Here is a 17,610-nt window from a genome sequence, read left to right on the forward strand (position 1 = left end):
TTTCGCTCAAGATCTCGGAAGGTTTTCAAAACATGTGTAACAATAAAAAGAAATGCGAAGACCTACATATATAGTTCAAAGACCTACATATGTTGGAGGGAACGTGTATATCTTCACAGATAATGTCATATTAAAGAAGAGGAACTGACGCACTGTACTGCTTAATGCATGTCCTCTAATTATGGTCACTATATAATGAACAGCAGAAGGGAGAGTATACAACGAGCCATCCAGACCACCAAATCAACGCCTAAGAAATTTTACCTCCAAAAAGTTCTGTTATGTTTCCTCAAACAAAGAAACTTTTAAAGAACTATTTGTACACAATGACCAGGCAGCAACAAACTCCACGAATCTCAGCTTCAGCCACACGTAAGATATGAAGTCATCGTCACACACTCCATCTTCCAGTCAATGGAGATCTAACGCCCAAACTTTACGCACATATGAGTATGGTTCTGGCGGGGGATTTGACACACTTCAGTCGTATGTTACTCCACTGACTTTCTTCAGACAGATGCCACCATGCAGCGTAATTAATACATTCACTTGTGGCATGTAATGGCGTCACTTGGTCTTAATAAATCCAATCTTGATTACGACCAGGAAGGAAAGAAGAGAGATATTCTCTACAGAAAAAAAAGACACTAGATGAAACGAGTGATATGTTTCATCGACCATGAGTATCAATCAGTGAAATCAGTGAATAACACTTTTTTTTTTCCACAAGTTTTCGAAGAAATCTTAAAGAAAAAATAGTCATGTGAAATGAAGAGCGTTCCAGCCAGCACCCATGAAAGATATTACCGCCTTACGTTTAACCTTCAGAGACAATAAAGAAATATAATGGAATTTATCGAGAAAATTTCTGAAATAAAGAGCAAGAATAGAAGAGTATAAGACCAACATTAAATGAAAGAAGAGCAATCTTACGATAGCAAAGTGATGGTTCGCCAGATGAAGAAAGTCAAAAGTTTAGCCATTTTGTTTGGATGACGTTAATGGTATACACCGAAGGCGGAAGTTATAGCAAAGAAATATATATATATATATATATATATATATATATATATATATATATATATATATATATATATATATATATATATATATATGAATATAGTGCATATGAAGCGCACTTCCATATAACATGCAAACCTCCAATAGCCAGGATCGAACCCGGGACCCCTCTGTGGCAGGCGGGAGTGCTACCGCTCGGGGCGATCATAGCCTAGCAATAGCACTTCCGCCTGCCATGCAGGGGTCCCGGGTTCGATCCTGGCTGTTGGCGGTCTTTATGTTCTCTCTCTCTCTCTCTCTCCCTATATATATATATATATATATATATATATATTTATATATATATATATATATATATATATATATATATATATATATATATATATATATATATATATATATATATATATATACATATATATAGAGAGAGAGATAGAATGAGAATTTCACCACTGCGCAACCGAGAATCAAACTAGGGCTACTGAAAGCAGTAGGAGGACAGCGTACCACTGGTCTACCAGTGAGCTAAAACCAGTCCTTGGCTGCATTATGATAATCTAAATAGACGAAAACTCGACCTCTTTACTTCCATCGAAATCAAGCGGGTTGATCAGTGATGCGCAACACCCATCCTGTGATTCGGTTGATCAAGTGATTTGCCTCCAAGTGTTTTACAGTTTTGTTCCGCCCGTCTCCAGAAGCGTAAAACCTACGCACGTTAAGCTAAGTGGACGGCGTATCACCTACGCACGTTAAGCTAACTGGACGCTATTTTCTTTTTTTATTAACATCGTTACACTGGCAAACCTTGGAGCTCTAGCTGTACCATGGAGTTTATTGAAAACTGTAGATTATGGTTTAATTACCCTCATGTTTCTCTTCTTTCCCTGTCTTGAAATGTAACATGTCAAGGACTCCAGCCTCAGTGTATGAGAAGCATCCCTCTTTCTGCTCATTGCACTTCTTCCCTCTTTCAGGAAATGACAATGTAAGAGGACGAGGCTTCACAGTATATCCATACACACACACACACACACACACGGTTAGTTCTGTCGGTTGGACCAAAAGCCACAGGCATGTAGCTCCGCACGTGAGCGTCGGCAGAACTTCCTCCGTCCGACCTCTAGGGAGGTTCTCTGGTGAAATACGATGAGGTATATGGCTCTGGACACACCCACATAATCATCCACTGTTTCTACAGCTGACCAGCGGAGGGTCTTACTACCGACTAGTTGGATAGATGCTCCGCGGGACATCCAGGTCTTACCGCCACTGAACCCTCCACCAAGCCTTGTCAGATGTGCGTACACACACACACACACATTCTCAAACATACAGAGACAATATTAATGCATTGCTCGTACCGTGACTAACTAATGTGTTCGTTACAAGCGAGTATTTGCCACAAGCAATGGTGGTCTAATATCATTAGCGTCGAGTCCATCAGACCAAATATAACTGGACCACCGTCCTTAACATTATTACAACACATCCACTCCCTCACAACTAATGGTATAGCATTGTAAATGAATCTCATAAACGTTCGCAATTACATTGCTGTAAAAAAAAAAGAGAGAGAAAAAGTGTTGTACGTCAACACGCATTTATGAATAGTTAATGTATGATTCATTTTAATTGGAATGGGAGTAATTCGTGTGATACAACGATTAATGCTATTTTGGGTTGGTGGGGGAAAAAATTTAGAGGAAAACAGAGTTTTGGATGATTATCATTTAATGTAATCTGTGGTCCGTGGTAAGTTGCTCTTTGCTTCATAATCATGAGCAGAACAGAGCTCGTCACACGGCAGAACAGTTCGTTATATTTCACGTATAATTCCCGAAAATGGGAGGCTGCAACTTGGTAGAGAGAGAGAGACAGCCATATACCTGTCGAAGGGCCAAGTGGTCTTGTAAAGTGTCCTCTCTCTCTCTCTCTCTCTCTCTCTCTCTCTCTCTCTCTCTCTCTCTCTCTCTCTCTCTCTCTCTCTCTCTCTCTCTCTCTCTCTCTCTCTCTCTCTCTCTCTCTCTCTCCAACCGTAATCTCCTGTAGAGACGAACATCCAAGATACCCATAGACTGTGGTCGTGTCATTGGATGGCAGACTTTTGGTGAGATGTGCCCTAACTTACCACTTATACGAAAGCTGAAGGTACGTGGATCATTCTCAGTGACAAGTAAAATCTTGCTAGGAGAAGAAATCTGAGAATATCTCAGAACCTTCGAAGTAAAGCATTAGTATGAGAAATATCTAGAGGCCTTTTTCCGCTGGAAATTAGAGCAGGTGAAGTTGAAAAGTCTCCCCATTGCGAGTGGCGAGGTAAACACAAAACCTGTGTGGGTTACTGAGGGTGTAGACCAGCACGGATGAAGCTCCCACAGCTGAGGGCCATGCAAGGCAAGTTGATGGTGTACTGAGGAGGGATTCTTCGTGTGGCTAGTGGAGAGTGGGGGGTCGGGATGAAAAAAGTGGGACTTAAGACATCTGAGGATTACAACAGGAAGGGATTAAGAATCAAGATGGGAAAGAGACATTACAGTAAATTGGATTATTATACAAAATATGTTACGGGATATTATCATAAAGACTTACAGAGGAGGTTAATTAGACGATGAGAGATACAGAAATGGCTGGATGACGTGGTAGGAAGGAAAGGGAGATGGTGGGGAGGAGAGTGATGGAGTCAAACAGGAAGAAATAAGAGGATGGACAACGGAGGAAATGAGAAGTTTACCGGCGGGAAAATAGAAGAGGCTGCAAAAGGCCGCGAAGCTGCTAATAAGCCCAAGTTAGACAATCGTGGCATTACGAGAAGTTTAGGTCGAGTGAGTCACTCAGGGAGAAGAGCAGACGTTCCCGAAGAGGTTAGAGAGATCAGGGTATCAATGATGAGACGAGAGAGGGAGAAAGGGACAGAAAGGAGAGTGGACACCGGACCTGGGTATGGATGAGGTGAGCACAGACATTATAAAAGATGTTGCCCGAGAGACACTGGAGCTGTGTATGGATGAGGTGAGCACAGACATTACAAAAGATGTTGCCCGAGAGACACTGGAGCTGGATATGGATGAGGTGAGCACAGACATTATAAAAGATGTTGCCCGAGATTCATCTTGAATTGTAATTCTTGACACATTTCCTTGAGTCAGCAGTTATACTAGTGTGGTAGGGGGCTGCTGGTCTGGTCTGAGGCTCAGCCTTACTCTAGTGTTGCATCTTTGCTCAGCAGATAAGGACAGCATTGGTGAGGGGATGACCATCTGGGTTTAGTTACCCCTGTTTACTCAGACTCGTCGACAGCATGAGAGAAGAATCTGCCTCGGAACGTCTTATAATCAAACATACATTTTGTCTACGTGATAACTTAGTTGTTTATAATGCACGATAAGGGGTGTTGTTTACACTCGTGGGACCACATCTCTCAAGCGTTGATTTAAGTTTGTTTTTTCCTGTGTAATTACCTACTCGTAATTACTAGTTTGTACTATACAAGAGGGTCGTTTTTACACTCATGGAGCTGCTCCATTCCTCATATGCTAATCCGAATTTCTTCTGCTTTCCCTCCTATTCCGTCCGCTTAGGCCTAATTAATCCCCTAATTAAGGGGAATGTGAGATGTAATCTGGGAGAAACTTCTGGGGGACATTAATAGCAACATTAACCTTAGCCCTGACTGAGGGATCGTTCTGACAGCCTGGTACAGCCATGCTAGTTATGAGACAATGGTCGTTAAGGCAGATCTGCTCCAGACGCGCAAGCGCAAGACACCAGAGGAAGCGGTGTACCATCAGTATGGAGATCTGTGAGGAGCAAGACTACCCATCATCGTAATCTTACGTGGAGGAAATCCAGTGAGAGAGAGAGAGAGAATAGGGAAGATCAATCGAGATGTAATAATGCTCCTTGAAGGTTTATACTTGAGTGTTAGCATGAAGGTCGTTTCTCTACATAGCCCTCAGAGGTGCTGCTCAAGAGAGAGAGAGAGAGAGAGAGAGAGAGAGAGAGAGAGAGAGAGAGAGAGAGAGAGAGTCAGTAACACAAAGAACCAACACATAACGTAGAAGGACAGTGAGAGACAAAGATGAAGTGTTGAGTCGGAAACATAGACAGGACGATACCCAGTACTGGAAACACAATAATAAAGGAAAGGAAGCTTTGCAAAGGAATAAGATGATGTGCTGGAAAATGAAAACAGCTTAAAAAAAAAAAGAAAAAAAGAGCCTTAGCCTTGAGATAACGAAAATAAAGAGAAAAATTAGATTAAAACTGGAAAGTGACATTTGGAATGTTAGAGGAACTAGCAGCCAGTGACGGCGAGAGAGCCAACCTCAGGAGATTAAGTTGAGAATGAAGGTTCGACACATGCAAGACGAGGGTGAATCATCTCTACCAACATGGTAATACGACAGAAGAGACAACTGGTGTTGACGCAAAGACGCAACGTCCTTATTCACCAGCTTGTAGGTTTTTGTATTCGAAATCTATAACGTCAGTGCCTTTACCTTGTCAACACCAAAGCTTTAAGTCCAAGGAAAATAAGACTTTGAAGGGTTTGTGTTAGTAAGAAATTGAAGGGTTTGTGTTAATAAGAATTTGAAGGGTTTGTGATAAAGGGTTTAAAACCATAACCCGTTAGGGCTTGATTGATAAGAGACTGAACCGAACTGATAACAGAGGCATTGCTGATATTACCATATTATCATCAACCTACAAAATCATGAGATAGTGCATGTATATATGAGATAACCAAGACCTTATGGCAGTTCCTTGAGGTTCAGTCCAGGAGACTGTCTCTTTGATCAGTTGCTACACACGAAACTCATGGACCGGAGGGTATCAGCAGATATATTTGGAGATATATCTGGAAACACGTGAGAGAATAAGACGTGGTTGTCGTGGTGGTGGTGGTGAGAGATGGTTGCCACGAGATCTTGGTGATGGTAGTGTTTGGTGGATGCTTGTGTTAGCCGATGGTAGGGATGGTCTGCACATCATGGCTCTTATTGTGGACACAGTGGACACTGACGGGAAGAGAAGGGAAGGGTGGAGGTTGAGGCAGTACGTAGGGCTGATCAAGGCAGATGGCAGTGGTCATGGTAAATGGTTGGGGCAGTGGTAGATAATGATACTAGTACCAATGGAGAGTAGTGGCAGCAGCAGTAGTAATGGTGGTAGTAGTAATGGTAGTAGGAGCGAAAGTAATAGTAGTGGTAGTGGTAGTAGTAGAAGTAGTAGCAGTAATAGTAGTAGTAGTAGTAGTGATGTAGTACCTACAGCAGTAAGCTTCAGTGGGTCGATGTTATTGAATCCTTTTAAACAAGTTCTGCTGCCAAAGTCTTCCTATGGACACCTCTCCTCATGGCCAACACTGCAAAACTCGATCAGTTTTGCATTTAGAAAACCCACTGCATCAGTTGATAATTGTCTCAATAGCGAAGAGATATACGCGAAGAGATATACCCTTATGTTAGGTCAGAAAAATATCCTAATTGGGTCAGTGGCATATATGCTACAGGTGTTACAAGTGGCCAGCGCTTCTCAGAGTTCGAAAAATAGATATAACATGACCAAGAGGAGAGTCAACGAGGACGAGGATGGGGTGAGTACAAGGGCTCTCCTCACTCCTCAACCAGTCATGCTGAAGACAAAAGCCACACATCTTCACCATCTTGCATAATGTATATCACACATAATACACAAAAGGATTATAAAGGCATTCGAACAGAAACAGACCACTGGGTCCTTTCGAGGTTGTTGACCAGAGTAGATATTCGAAACTCACAGATTAGTGTAGTAAGGGTTTCGTAAATTAGGTGGTTCATTGTAACAATGTAAGCTTATAAACCTGAGAGCTAGGCTTTGGAAACACTCATTATAGCAACATTAAAATATAACTCAGTCACTCAGCAGCTTCATCACGACGTGTTCTAAGTTCTCATCTTAATATCTATTAAGTTTCCAGAGATTAATTTCCCTCATCTAGTCTTTCATCAGAAACCTAATTAGAAAGGTTGAATCATGGTGGAGGTGTAAGACCTGGAAAAGAAAGTATCACAAAAGCATTACTCAACAAAGTTGATCCTATAATTTACAATGATTCTCTGCCTAGTGTAAAGGCACCAGTGTTGGCCACAGTGTTGGCCACAGTGTTGGCCATAGTGTTGGAGGTCACAGGTACACCTGGCCAGCTGTGTAATGCACCAGTGTTGGCCACAGTGTTGGTGGTCACAGATACACCATATAGTCAATATTCACCGACGTTCCTTGTTGTAAGATGGCTTAATGTACTCAATATTCGTTTCCATACATCATTACCAGAACCTGCCTGGATGGTGTCCAAAGCATATCTGTGAAGTGACCATGAAAAATAAAGTACAGAAAACTGCGTTATCGTAAGATGAAAATGAAATAAAAGAGAGACTATGATAAAGGCCTTGAAGTGTGATGTTGAATCCCTTTTTGGAATCTGTTTTAAGAAATCTGACCTTCACTGTACATTGTCTTTGATGCCGTCTAGGTATTTATTTTTCTGCTCTTGGCTGTCTTTTTAAGAGATGGTGTCCTCTCCGGCGTAACTGGGAGATTCTGAGAAAAACATGTTATAAACTTCATAGGTCCAGCCCTTAGAGGTTTCCTGTCCCACCCCAATAGCTCTTAAAGTTTTCGCATGTATCTGGATACTCCTTTAGCCCACACCAGCACCTCTTATCTCAGCAGGGACGAAAAAAGAAGAAAAGAAATGCAGGCATGAGGGATCTGAACAAAAGGTGCTCCTCGCTAAAAGGATTTCTCACAATAAGTGACATCAAAGATCTCTTTTTCTCTCTCTCTCTTCTTTTCAGGTTTGCCCTTGTCAATATGCAGAGACTCTCTGTCTTTCGCTCAAGATCCCGGAAGGATTCCTACACGTGTGCAACAGTAGGAGGAGTACACAGAACAGCACGCGTAGGAGGGGATGACGTGTTAAGGAAGGAGAACTGACGTACCGTGTCTGCTGTATCTGCCCTCGAGAAGGTTGCTGCATCATGGGCAACCGAAAGGGCAGGACTTAATGAGACACACGCCAAACATCGACATAACACCTGGCAATTTTAGTCCCTAGAGCTATTGTCGCATCTCCTTAAATGAAGCAGTGTTTGTGTGCGTGTGTTTGTGTGCGTGTGTGTGTGTGTGTGTGTGTGTGTGTGTGTGTGTGTGTGTGTGTGTGTGTGTGTGCGTAATGAATAAATGAATAACAGCTTATTGGATATAGGCAGCCAACCGGTAGAAAATATATCAGTTGAGGCATTACAGATATTACAGAACTGAAAGCTCATGGTAGTTGCTAGTTAACTAATCATGAAAGAATTTAAGATTAGGACGAGCTGTACATTTCCACACTTTTGGACGAACATGTTCGAAAGATGGGGGCCTTACGAGTGTGGAGAACTTCGCCCCCGTAGAGTGCAAAAAGGTACTTTCCCTCTCTCTCTCTCTCTCTCTCTCTCTCTCTCTCTCTCTCTCTCTCTCTCTCTCTCTCTCTCTCTCTCTCTGCCTTGACCACCATCGACCTCCACCCTCCAAACCCAACAGTCCCAGGGGCATCTCCCGCCCCACACACCACTCTCATGCCCAAGCCACTTACCCACCACACATCGCCAGAGTCCCCCTTAGTCTTTCCGAAGTCCAGCATATCCTCCGATGCCCTGAACTCCCGAGGCTCCACTGTGTATAAAGCTGTCTTCACTGGGGGAAAAAAAAAGTGGAAGCCATTGCCCTAAAGTAAGAACAAGAATATCCATAAATTGCCATAAATTCCTGGCTTCTGTCGAGATAAATCATGTCGAAAACTTCGGGGGGGAAAACAAAATAGATGCAACGCCATTATTTTCTTTGCGACGGAGAAATCTGATAGATGACAGGAAAAAGAAAATGCCACAGATCTACATATGATCCCTGAATATTTGATTTCAGAGACAATGCAGTTCTCATGGTATTTCACATGTACGTGTAATGAATTACATTTTATATCAGAATCATCTAAGTCCCTGATTAACTGTTTAATAGCCCTTGTCACTTTACAAAAAAAGAAAGACAAAAAATTTAACACATCATAGAAATTCATATGACCTTTCGAGTTCTCCTTTTATTTTAGGTTTGGTTTCTTTAAACTTGGACGAATAAAATTGGCCTGTGGGTCTTATACCTTTAAGCTTCCTCCCTTTTTCGGTTAGAGGAAAGGAACAAGAGGTGGGAGAGGGAAAGCGATAGTTTGAAATTGGAAGAGAAGATTGAAATGTGTATAGGTGTCTGGTGTAAGTCTTTTGATGTGTGTTGGAGGATTATCTGGAAGCGTGTTTCTTGGTGTCTTATCTACATATATACCCTGGGAGTGTGTATGAATTACCGTCGTATCTGATCCTCCGAAGGTGATTCATGAAGTTGACCATTGCTCATTGTGTACATCGATGGATGACTGGAACTTTTCTTTGAGTGCTTTGAGGCTTCGAGGGAAACCAAGGGTGTTCCAGGTCTGTCCTTGTTGTCCAAACCTCGGATTTGTCTGTAGTTTGAATCATGATTATTGTCTTCAACTCTCTGCCATATACTTTTTTTTGGCCTCTTCCCTCTCTCTCTCTCTCTCTCTCTCTCTCTCTCTCTCTCTCTCTCTCTCTCTCTCTCTCTCTCTCTCTCTCTCTCTCTCTCTCTCTCTCTCTCTCTCTCTCTCCCTCATTGCGTGATGAACCGCAATGGGTGGAATTACGCAAAACGCCTCATCAAGTTTGCCCCGAACGTTGCACGAGATAATTACACAGAGTGTAGGAGATAGCTTGGGTGAGATTACATAAGCAGAATAACATACGAGAATCAGTAATGGAGGACCACGATGTCATGATCTAACATACAATCATCACGGAGGAAACTTATACATACAAAATGAATGAGAGACATCACACTCAGGCTATTCTAAGGAGGAGGAGGAATTAACGATTATAGGCATCCACATGGAATGTGTATAGAGTTCGCGAAGACGACGTAAACACGATAGCATGAATCTGATAACACACACAGATCATCCACTGACGAAAACGGAATATTGTATTGGTATGTAAGGCTATCATTACGGAGCAGCGTGATGTGAAGAGAACAACAGTACAATGGAAAATGGAATTGCTTGATCCATACTGACAATACCAGACTGTCAAAAATCAGTCTTTCTCTGTAATTTGGAACGATAAGGCGTCCTCTGTCACTGTAATAAAGCCATCAGCATCGTATAAACTCGCCAATTATGCTTCTGTAAGACAAAGTAGCAAGAACCTGTTGCCCAACTCCGACAACGCTTACCTCTGAATTCAACGCCAAACTATAATAAATGTTGTAAGGAATAGGAAGAGGAAGAACCAAGGGAATGATCCTGAGTCAGGAAATGAGAATGGTGAAGGAGTTCGTGTTGGCTATGCGAGCAGGCTGATAGATGACACAAGGATGAGCAGTGAGGATATGGAAGTAAAGGTGCCTTACTGCAGACTTACTGTGTGTTAATAGCGCGAAATTCAAGGATATTTCTATCTACAATTGAATGACGAGATACATTATTTTCATAACACTTTATAGACAGGAACAAGGCTCAGAAAAAACTGTATCTATGGTTATGAATACCATAGAATCTAGAATTATCAAACATAGTTATTCATAATCTCAACATCCTTCCAGACGTCTATATAATGAATCCTTTTAGGATCAAAGGAACTGTCAACATGTACAAGTTTATTCACACCGCCTTAACTATACGGTAAGCTCACAGGTCTTCCTCTCTCTCTCTCTCTCTCTCTCTCTCTCTCTCTCTCTCTCTCTCTCTCTCTCTCTCTCTCTCTCTCTCTCTCTCTCTCTCTCTCTCTCTCTCTCTCTCTCTCTCTATCATCATGGCTCACTCCCGGAACGTATTCATTCCCAGTATTTCTGTGGTGCGTTCCTACAGCTTCTCATCTTTTCGAATTCACCATGGAATAACCCATTATTACTAAGGTACACTCGTCACAGCACCCTCCTTTTTCATACGACTGTGGTACACTCCCCACAGCTCCATCCATCCCAGTATTACTATGGTACACTCCCAAAGCAACGCCCTTGCCTTTCTCTAGGCATTACTGTCGGGTGTCCTCACAGATACGCTCCGTCCCTATATTTCTAACCACTACTGTCACTAATTTTGTCCACCCCTGCCAGCTCCTCACCATCTGCTGCTTCCACAACACCCTCATCATAAAACTCCCTCACTCTACCAACACCCCTCACTCTACAGCTGATGTATATATATATATACACGCTCTGTCCTTCACCCACTATAACCCTTATCCAATTCGCCACCCACCAGAGCTCCCTCCCAACTAACGTACGTTGCTCTGGCCACCATCACCCTAAACCATTTCCCTCTCCCGTTAGTCCTTCCCTCCCTATCCACCATTATCGTAAGCTTTCCCCAATGCAGTAATCCTCGTTCTACCACCACCATCACCAGTCCCCATCACCAGGACCCATCACCAGTCCCCATGGCACCAATCCTACCCTCCCCTCTCCCGTGTCACCACCAGAACCCCAGGATGAACGCATCAAAATTCTAGCGGGAGTCGGGACTTTCGACAGGCATATTAGCGGCTGAAGAGGGTGATAACTTGAAGGAAAAATTGGATTGCTTTTTTCCTCTAGTCAGCGAGAAAGGGGGGGAAAAATGTCAAAGAAGAAGAGTCAAAGTGTCGGATCATACAGTTCTTTCCCTACGATAGTGCCTCCTGTATTTGCTAAATTTGTGACGAGAGAAATGGGTTCCGAGTGATCTTTTTTTTTTTCAATGCGTTAGAAGGGAAAGATAAACTACGTTGCCCTCCTCTAGACTACAGTCGACACCACTGATCTTCGAACTGACTCAAACAGGTCAGTTTAGGTCACAAGTCATCATCACTATACATCTTCCCTATTCTCTCATCTTAACTACGTTGTTTGTTCACTCCTGTAAAACCACTGACCTCTGACCTCACCTTTTTGGGGAAGGGTGAAAAACCTCATTACATTGCGAAGATCTTTACTACAGCGTAAGATGAATAGGCTGAGCGTTGGAGATATGAAGATAACGAACATAAAAAAGAAAATATGTATCCGACTTATGGAAAGGCATATGAAAGCAAAACTATGCCCAGTGTAGGGCTCGAACCCACGACAATGCGTTTATGAGGCTCACGCTCTACCAACTGTGCTAACTAGGCCCATGAAAAAAGCGTTTGTTGTATTTGAATTAACTTAAGATCTAATCGACGTTTCCCATCTACGCATGGAATTGAAGGATGAGCCGTCGAGCTCATCCTATACGAGTGGGGTGGGGGGGGGGGTGCTGTTTTTCATGTGGGGTGGCGATGGGAATGGTTGAATGTAATCAACTAAACACTGTAACTGCAGAAGCTGGTGACTGAGTTTGGTAGAGTGTGTGAAAGAAGAAAGTTGAGAGTAAATGTGAATAAGAGCAAGGATATTAGGTACAGTAGGGTTGAGGGACAAGTCAATTGGGAGGTAAGTTTGAATGGAGAAGAACTGGAGGAAGTGAAGTGTTTTAGATATCTGGGACTGGATTTGGCAGCGGATGGAACCATGGACGCAGAAGTGAATCATAGGGTGGGGGAGGGGGCGAAAGTTCTGGGTGCATTGATGAATGTGTGGAAGTCGAGAACATTATCTCCGAAAGCAAAAATGGGTATGTTTGAAGGAATAGTGGTTCCAACAATGTTATATGGTTGCGAGGCGTGGGCTATAGATAGAGTTGTGTGGAGGAGGGTGGATGTGCTGGAAATGAGATGTTTGAGGACAATATATGGTGTGAGGTGGTTTGATCGAGTAAGTGATAATAGGGTAAGAGAGATGTGTGGTAATAAAAAGAGTGTGGCTGAGAGAGCAGAAGAGGGTGTTTTGAAATGGCTTGGTCACATGGAGAGAATGAGTGAGGAAAGATTGAGCAAGAGGATATATGTGTCAGAGGTGGAGGGAACGAGGAGAAGTGGGAGACCAAAGTGGAGGTGGAAAGATGGAGTGAAAAAGATTTTGTGTGATCGGGGCCAGAACATGCAGGAGGGTGAAAGGCGTGCAAGGAATAGAGTGAATTGGAACGATGTGGTATACCGGGGTCGACGTGCTGTCAATGGATTGAACCAGGGCATGTGAAGCGTCTGGGGTAAACCATGGAAAGTTCTGTGGGGCCTGGATATGGAAAGGGAGCTGTGGTTTCGGTGCATTATTACATGACAGCTAGAGTCTGAGTGTGAACGAATGTGGCTTTTACTGTCTTTTCCTAGCGCTACCTCGCACACATGAGGGGGAGGGTTTTTTTATTTCATGTATGGCGGGATGGCGATGGGAATGAATAAAGGCAGAAAGTATGAATTATGTACATGTATATATATATATATATATGTATATGTCTGTGTGTGTATATATGTATGTATACGTTGAGATATATAGGCATGTATATTTGCGTGTGTAGACGTGTATATACATGTGTATGTGGGTGGGTTGGGCCATTCTTTCGTCTGTTTCCTTGCGCTACCTCGCTAACGCGGGAGACAGCGACAAAGCAAAATAAATAAATAATAAATGAATAAATAAAAGTCTAAAAATATATGTTATAGGGAAAACTTAAAAAAGGAAATGAGGCATGTCTATAGTACAGTTTCCTTCCCCATTCAGTACAAATAATCAATTACTCATAAGCATACACACACATACACACACACACACACACACACACACACACACACACACATACACACACTCACACACACACACACTGAGAGCAGTAGAGGCGAGTGGTGCGCCAAGTAATTAAACTATTGAAGATTCATTACCATCAACAACACTTAGCACAAGTTGCCCACCTCAGCCAGCAGCGGCGCTAATCGAGTGCAGCGTCGGCCCTCCGCCTCCAATTAAACTTGATACAAAATGATCCATCAAGGATTACCTTGGCCCTGAATGATCCCTCGGGGATTACCTTGGCCCTGAATGATCCCTCAGGGATTACCTTGGTCCTGAATGATCCATCAGGGATTACCTTGGTCCTGAATGATCCCTCAGGGATTACCTTGGCCCTAGATGATCCATCAGGGATTACCTTGGCCCTGAATGATCCATCAGGGATTACCTTGGTCCTGAATGATCCCTCAGGGATTACCTTGGCCCTGAATGATCCCTCAGGGATTACCTTGGCCCTAGATGATCCATCAGGGATTACCTTGGCCCTAGATGATCCATCAGGGATTATCTTGGCCCTAGATGATCCATCAGGGATTACCTTGGCCCTGAATTTGTGCGTCTGTCTGGTGGACGTGTACGAGACCTGATGTGTCAAGAGGAAGAGGAGAGAGGGGCAGTATGGACAGAATAATATGTTGTTCGCTGATGATACAGCGTTGGTGGCTGATTCATGTGAGAAACTGCAGAAGCTGGTGACTGAGTTTGGTAAAGTGTGTGAAAGAAGAAAGTTAAGAGTAAATGTGAATAAGAGCAAGGTTATTAGGTACAATAGGGTTGAGGGTCAAGTCAATTGGGAGGTAAGTTTGAATGGAGAAAAACTGGAGGAAGTACAGTGTTTCAGATATCTGGGAGTGGATCTGGCAGCGGATGGAACCATGGAAGTGGAAGTGAATCATAGGGTGGGGGAGGGGGCGAAAATCCTGGGAGCCTTGAAGACTGTGTGAAAGTCGAGAACATTATCTCGGAAAGCAAAAATGGGTATGTTTGAAGGAATAGTGGTTCCAACAATGCTGTATGGTTGCGAGGCGTGGGCTATGGATAGAGTTGTGTGCAGGAGGGTGGATGTGCTGGAAATGAGATGTTTGAGGACAATGTGTGGTGTGAGGTGGTTTGATCGAGTAAGTAATGTAAGGGTAAGAGAGATGTGTGGAAATAAAAAGAGCGTGGTTGAGAGAGCAGAAGAGGGTGTTTTGAAATGGTTTGGGCATATGGAGAGAATGAGTGAGGAAAGATTGACCAAGAGGATATATGTGTCGGAGGTGGAGGGAACGAGGAGAAGTGGGAGACCAAATTTGAGGTGGAAAGATGGAGTGAGAAAGATTTTGTGTGATCGGGGCCTGAACATGCAGAAGGGTGAAAGGCGGGCAAGGAATAGAGTGAATTGGATCGATGTGGTATACCGGGGTTGACGTGCTGTCAGTGGATTGAATCAGGGCATGTGAAGCGTCTGGGGTAAACCATGGAAAGTTGTGTGGGGCCTGGATGTGGAAAGGGAGCTGTGGTTTCGGGCATCATTGCATGACAGCTAGAGACTGAGTGTGAACGAAAGTGGCCTTTGTTGTCTTTTCCTAGTGCTACCTCGCACACATGAGGGGGGAGGGGGATGGTATTCCATGTGTGGCGAGGTGGCGATGGGAATGAATAAAGGCAGACAGTGTGAATTGTGTGCATGGGTATATATGCATGTGTCTGTGTGTGTATATATATGTGTACATTGAGATGTATAGGTATGTATATTTGCGTGTGTGGAAGTGTATGTAAATACATTGTGTATAGGGGTGGGTTGGGCCATTTCTTTCGTCTGTTTCCTTGCGCTACCTCGCAAACGCGGGAGACAGCGACAAAGCAAAATAATAATAAAAAAAGATATATATATATATTCCTCAGAGATGTTAAAGTATCTGGTTTATGAATTAAGATTCAGCCGCTGAACATTACACACGTAATCTACAAGTTCGTTCTGCGAATCCTAAGCTACGTAAGTTATGTTACAATCATCCTCACCCGCGTCGCCAGAACGGGTGACACACACACACACACGAATCCTCTCTGACGTACGTTATCAAACACTTACACCGGCAGTGTATACAGTGCAAACAAATGGGACTAGAGCGCCCTTGGTAGTCCATAAGATTAACAATCGATTGACTGTGTGTGTCTCTCCTGCAGCTGCTGCAGCTAGAGTTTTTCTTCTTCTTTTTTTTTATTTCATGTGATGAAGAGGTGAAGTGGTCCACAGGATATTGGAGGCTGCGAGGGCTCAGAGCTGCCCAAGAGAGGAGCAATTACTGGATGGTATTGGATGCTGGTGACACAAGGGATTGGAGAGAATGGGTGGAGGAGTGGCTGACATAGGTGGGGGACGGAGGGAGTAAGGTGTAAAATGGACTAAGGTAAAGAAGAGGAGGAGAAGAAGAGAGAAAACGTATAATAACATAGGTAAGTGGAGCAAAGAGGAGTGTTATGAGACTCAAAGATAAATTGATAATGAACTGGATAAGTGAGAAAGATACTGATGATAAAGAAAACCAAGTGAAAGAACTGAGGAATTGGAAAATGGATACAAGAGTTGAGAAGGTTTAAGTGGTCGGCGGGATTGTGTGGAAAGAAAAGATGATGATAATGAAAGAAAAAGAAAATGAAGCTGAGAAGGAAGGAGGTAAGGAGTGAAAGAGATGAATGGGAAAATATAGAATGAATAAAAGTGAAAGAATGAGAGAGGAGAGTGATAATAAAAAAAACGAGAGGATGAGAAATGATGGAAGGGAGGGAGGGAGGAATGAGGTGCCAAGTGGTGAATGTAGGTTGTAGAGAGGCATAATTGTAGAATGAGAATTGGTGGAGAGCATAATGAGGGAGGTGGGAGGAGAGAATATTACCATAACGAGCGACTGTGGCTGACAGAATCAAGGATGGATGAGGACTAACAGGGGAAGAAATAGGATGATGAGGATAACAGTGAGGGAGATAGAAAGAAACATATGTAATATAGATGGAAAAATAACGAAGGAGAGGAAGAACAATGGAGTACATAATAACAATCCCTCATAAACTGATGTAGCATCCTTGAATCACACCTTCTTCCGACAGTTTACTACCCTGTGTGTAGTGACGAGAATCAATAGAGAGCTGGGTGTTTTTTTTACGAAGGTAACTGAATCCAGAAGATCTATGAATAGGGTGGCAAGATGCGTTCCCAAATGGACTACTCTCATTTCTACCTCAGCCACTGGGTTAGTTTGTGAAGACGTTTTGACTGGTAGAACTGTGGCAATGGCACGAATCTCAGGTATTTCCTTTTGGAGATCCCTTCAGTGAAACTGTGACAAGTAGCCGTTAACGAGCATGAAGGGAAATCAAAGTTTATAAGAGAAATGAAATCGTTTTTCTGCTGCAAGCCACTCAGTCCTTCGCACGTCAGACTCCTCCATAAGCAACAGCGACAAGAGTAAAGCTGTTCAATCCCTTTGGCAATATATTGCATTCTGTGTCGACTCTCTCATCTCCCACCTCCACCACTACGAGGTCATCACACTTCCCTCACCTCAATTGTGGGAGTTGGTAGACGACAACAATCAAACTGGTATGCCGGTGGATCTCCCATCTCTCTCTCTCTCTCTCTCTCTCTCTCTCTCTCTCTCTCTCTCTCTCTCTCTCTCTCTCTCTCTCTCTCTCTCTCTCTCTCTCTCTCTCTCTCTCTCTCTCTGCTCTTTCACGACTTTCTCGCAGATAGTCTCTTTTCTTTTCAGTTTGATACTTCAAGTGAAAAGGAATGATCAGTGCATTTCAGAAGGGTTAATCCATAGAAGGATG

The sequence above is a fragment of the Panulirus ornatus genome, chromosome 28, assembly GCF_036320965.1.
Source record: "Panulirus ornatus isolate Po-2019 chromosome 28, ASM3632096v1, whole genome shotgun sequence".
Classification (NCBI taxonomy): domain Eukaryota; kingdom Metazoa; phylum Arthropoda; class Malacostraca; order Decapoda; family Palinuridae; genus Panulirus; species Panulirus ornatus.